Source organism: Microcebus murinus, chromosome 16 (assembly GCF_040939455.1).
Source record: "Microcebus murinus isolate Inina chromosome 16, M.murinus_Inina_mat1.0, whole genome shotgun sequence".
NCBI classification, from domain to species: domain Eukaryota; kingdom Metazoa; phylum Chordata; class Mammalia; order Primates; family Cheirogaleidae; genus Microcebus; species Microcebus murinus.
This window is the reverse complement of record NC_134119.1, coordinates 52,939,155-52,944,434: the sequence shown is the minus strand read 5'-3', so window position 1 is coordinate 52,944,434 and position 5,280 is coordinate 52,939,155. Positions and strand designations below refer to the sequence as shown.

Below are 5,280 nucleotides of genomic sequence, written 5' to 3'. Positions count from 1 at the left end.
TTACTTTGCCTTGACTGGTTCTCTTTCTAACCAGCAAACCCTAACTTTTTGTTTATAATGATATTCTTTTAAAAAATCCTATAACATTGATGGTAAAGGGAGCCCATCAATTCCATCATATGTAGTGCACCTGCAGATCGCCGCACGGCAGATATACTGCAGGCTGAAAGGAAAAGTCCTATTGAGTGATATAGTAAGCAATGGTTCAAAAAACATGCAAGAACTGGGACCTTTATAATGTTCTAAAAGTCCTGTACCGTGGAGGAGTGAAATACACAAGGGTCATGTGCATCAAAACTAGAGTTGTGACTCCACTGTTCAATTTGGGCATGCAGGATCTGTTGTAGCAGCGGAAGCTCACAGAGAAGAGGTAGTCCTCCTGTGCAGAGTCCCTGAGCAAAATTGTGCCTTCAGGCTTCCTTTCAAGAGGGGCTTCTGCCTCATAACAGTCCATCACTCCCCAGTAACAGGGATTCCCTGTAATCTGAAGCAAATCTGGCACGAGGCAGTGTATGTAATCAATCTGTGTGTGGACTTTCCAAGCTCCCTGTCTGCTAACATGGGCATGGCTGTCTCCGGATACCTGACGCTGCTTCTGCCTCCGGGACTGCAAACACAGGGTGGTTGTATCCTCTTCCGAGTCACAATTGGTTTGTGGAATTGCAGAACTGTCCCCACTTATTTCAGTCATTCCAGGAGCTAACTTTGGTCCCAGTTTATATAATGGATTAACCTGTGCAGTAGCTTCAAATGCATGTATTTGTGCATTGGGAGGAGGATCAACACCTTCTTCAATACTAAGCCATCTTCTCTCTCTAAGCCTATCTTCTTCATCTTCTGTAGAAACCAAAGATGGATCAAATGTATCAAAAAATGTTGAATGTGGGCTCACAGGAGCTGTATGCTGTTTAATCAAATGCCATTTTTTGAGCTAAATCTGAGCCAGCAGGAAAAGGGCATTTCTCAAGCATTAATTCAGAAAGATGTATTTTTCTTTTATTGGAAAAGAGAGGTTTTGACTGTTTGTTATAAGTTCTCATGGGAAACACAAGCCCACAGTATCCCGCAACCTCTGTCTGAGAGAGCGACTTCCTACGGTTCTGCTGGAAACACTGTCCATGTCCTGTACAGAGCTTACGCCACAGCGCCTCTCCCTTGGAGTCCACCTCGAGTTCTACCAAACTTTTTATCAGTATCCAATGAACTTTGGGTCTTTGTAGAACAGGAATGTTTTTTCTTTCCACCCCATGGAGCATGTCGAGAGTAGGAATCCCTTCGTGCAAGTCTTGTTCCTGGGGTGACACAAGAATAGGGATTTCAGTGGCACAATTTTGGTTTCTCCTTGAAGACTTCTTTGAAGGGCTTAATCCTAATTGTAAGGCAACATTCTCTCTTAAGGGACTGCTTTGCTGCGGAGGAGCTGAGTCCACTACACCGATGCTTCTCTCTTTGGCAGACAAACATCTGTTGGAGTTCATGCCCACGCTTTCACCACGGCTTCCTCCCTCGTGACTGAAGAGATTCTGACACCTGTATTTGAAGTTATTCCACATTTTCCCCACTTTATCCACTGATTATAAGATCAGTCTAGGTGGCCAGGGCGGCCTCATCCAGGGCGCCTGCGGCCAGGCAGGACGGGCCGGACGGCGCTGTCACCGACAGGGCTAGTCGCCCGCCCTCTGGAGTGTCCCGTCCCCTCCAACTGCTGAGCGAGCACAGTCTCGCTTCCTCTGGACGGAGCCCGGGTACCCTAGCTCTGCCCGATGCCCCCGCCAGGCCCCCACCTCCTTCCCCGGCCGCCTCCCCCTCTTCACACTCTTCCCCTCCCCCTCCCCCAACCCCCACCGGAATCTTTATATATTTTTAGTTGGCCAGCTAATTTATTTCTATTTTTAGTAGAGATGAGGTCTCGCTCTTGCTCAGACTGGTCTCAAACTCCTGAGCTCAAATGATCCACCCGCCTTGTTCTCCCAGAGTGCCAGGGTCACAGGTGTGAGCCACAGCACCCAGCCTGTAGCATACTTTTTAAAAACAAAAATAGCAAAAACTGTATCTTTAGCAATGATCAAATGATGGTATCCTCATTGCAGTGAATTCTTTGCAGCCATTTAAAAAATGCTATTTGGGCATAGCTTTTGCTCCATAAGGACCTAGATGCCAGGTGCCTAGCAGGGAGACATGAACTCCAGAGAGATGACTGTGGGCTTCTCCTCAGAGGAACAGGGTGTCAACCTCCTGCTCAGAGGACCCTGAACGAAAATAGGATGGTGGCGGACCATACAAGTTGGATACATTCCAACACATATGTAATCTCCCAGTTGGAGCAGAGGAAGAAGCCAGGATGAGGTGAAAAGAATTCCCCACGATAGCCGGAGTCCATCCTGTGGGACGAATATAGAGACTGCTGTCTGCATGCGGAGAGGTCGGGAATGATCAGCGCCAGAAAAACCCCAGGCAGGATGCTTGAGGGAAGCGGCATGCTGCATTTCCTACTCCTGCAGTCTGAGTTCTTAGTTGCTAAGCACAGAAATCCACCCTGGGTGATAGGTTACCAAAGATGTCTCTTTCAGAGTCATAGAGAACATAGGTGCAATTATACGAGTTGCAGCTCCTACGACCCTGCTGCAGAACCCGAAAGAGGTTTTGAAGGTCCCCACCTCTTTGCATCAGTTGTCCAATTCCAAGTCTGGGTGAGAACAGAGTCTGGGGGAGCCCAGGTGAGGAGCTTGCACCCCAGCTCTGAGCCTGTGGCTGAGACCAGGAAGCAAGGCTCTGGTGTTCCCAGCAGCTTCTGTGGGCTTTGCCTTCCCCAAAACTAATACGCCGGGCGATTTTTCATTCACAAGATGCTGACTAATTTGTTAAGCAGAGAGAAAAAGGAAAAAAGGATTCCACCCTGGTGTGCCCTTTTGGTTCCCCCATTATTAACTTACTCTTTGCCCTTTATTTAAGCGTGCGGATGCCTCAGTGCCTCAGATCATTGTGTCCGCCTCTAAGGTAGGCTGACGCCACAGCACTCCAGTCTGGGCAAGACAGTGAGACTCTGTCTCAAAAAAAAAAAAAAATATATATATATATATATATATATATACTACAATTAATATATTCATGCATAAAGTTTTAAGTTCAGATGATTTTTCAAAAATGAATTCCATTTTTGACCTAGGACTACTAGATCAAGGAAGATTTTTTTATTGTGGTATCTTAACCTAAAATGTACCATCTTAACCATTTCCAAGTGTACAGCTGAGTAGTGTTAAGTATATTTATGTTATTGTGCAACCAATCCCCAGAACTCTTTCCACCTTGTAAACCTGAAACTCTGTCCCCATTAAGCATTAACTCTCCATCACCTCCCTGCGCCCCTGGCAGCCACTATTCTACTTTCTGTTTCTATGAATTTGACTCTAGTTATTAATAATCATATGGATGGAATAATACAGTGTTTGTCCTTTAGTGACTGGCTTGTTTCACTCAGCACGAGGCCCTCAAGCTTCAGCCGTGGCATAGCATGTGACAGAATATCCTTCCTTTTCCAGGCTGAATGACACTCCCTTGTGTGCACGCACCACATTGACTTACCCATTCACCTGTGGATAGACATTTGCATTGCCACCTGAATATTTTTCAAACAAAATATTTAACCCAAGTCAAGTGTTTCGCCATTGTCCTGCCTGGGAAAATGAGAGGCAGCAGCCACTTTCCAGTTGAACCCATCAGCTTTATTTGTGATGTTTTCCAGCAGGACAGGCGGCCACCTGAGACAGAGGCTCTCCTGGTCCCTGGGCTATCGCCGGCGCCACCTGCTGCTGCTTTGAAGAATTGCTTCTTGGGCTAAGCCCTATCCCTACCTAATGCCAGCGCATTTCCACCACTTCCAGGTCAGACGCTTTGGGTAATGGGCCTGCCTTGGCCTACCTAACTGTTCCATAAACACAGCAATTCTGAATTAAATTTTGACACTTACAGAAATCACAAACTTATAGAAAAGTTAGAAGTAGGGCCGGGCGTGCTGGCTCACGCCTGTAATCCTAGCACTCTGGGAGGCCGAGGTGGGCGGATTGCTCGAGGTCAGGAGTTCGAAACCAGCCTGAGCAAGAGCAAGACCCCCGTCTCTACTATAAATAGAAAGAAAGTAATTGGCCAACTAATATATATAGAGAAAATTAGCCGGGCATGGGGGCACATGCCTGTAGTCCCAGCTACTCGGGAGGCTGACGTAGGAGGATTACCTGAGCCCAGGAGATTGAGGTTGCTGTGAGCTAGGCTGACGCCACAGCACTCACTCTAGCCTGGGCAACACAGAGAGACTCTGTCTCAAAAAAAAGAAAAGAAAAGTTAGAAGTACAGTACAAATAACTTTATTTTTCAGAATGACGTGAGAATAAGCTGATCCACAACCCCTGAATACATTAGTGTGCATGTCCTACAACCAAGAGCATTTTCCTGTGTAACCACAATGCGAGGCAACCAATGAAGTCAGAAAATTAACATCAACACATTACTACCAATAATCTTAAGCCCTACTCAAGTTTGCCAATTGTTCTAATAATGTCTTCTATAAAGCAAAAGGATCGTTTTTATAGCAAAAAAGCATCATTATTGCATTTAGTTAGCATAACTCTTTGGTCTTCTTATTCACATACAGTTTCTCAGTCTTAGACTTTCATGACCTTGACACTTCTGAAGAGTATAAGCTGCTATTTTGTAGAGCTTCCTTCAGTTTAAATTTGTCTGATGTCTCCTCATTTCAGTCCAGTTTATGTATCTTTGGCAAGAATATCCAGGAAGTGATGCAATTTTCTACTCATCGCATCGTATCAGGTGGCACACAATTTCAATTTGTCCCATTACCGATCATGTTTACTTTGATCACTTGATTAACATGATGTTTGAAGAAATGGCCCATACCAGAACTGGGGCAAGGAAAGTACAAGATGTATCTAGAAAATCTTGCTGTGACACAAAACAAGGATGTGCTCAAAGAACAACTGGGATATGTCAAAAGGACAGAAGCCAGCTCGAATGGGCTCCCATTGCTCAAATCAAAGGCTTATCCACTATGGAGTTATTCTTTTCACTTTTGTAATTACTAATTATTTTATAGAGAGGAATTTTGAAACTGCAAATATTCTGTTCCTCAGCGAGCATTTAATTTATTCATGTATTCATATTTATGTGAACTTCTGCTTCCCCATATTATTCAGTGGGTTGTAATCCCCTACTTATCAGTATTTGTTCTGATGCTCAAGTTGCCCCTCATCTGATCAATGGAAGCCC

The 5,280-nt window shown here is 45.1% G+C and overlaps 1 pseudogene; it reads right to left on the bottom strand.

The window, feature by feature from the left end:
* LOC105861834 (suppressor of cytokine signaling 5-like) lies at positions 1 to 1,493 on the bottom strand (annotated as a pseudogene).
* Between the last annotated feature and the right edge of the window lie 3,787 nt (positions 1,494 to 5,280).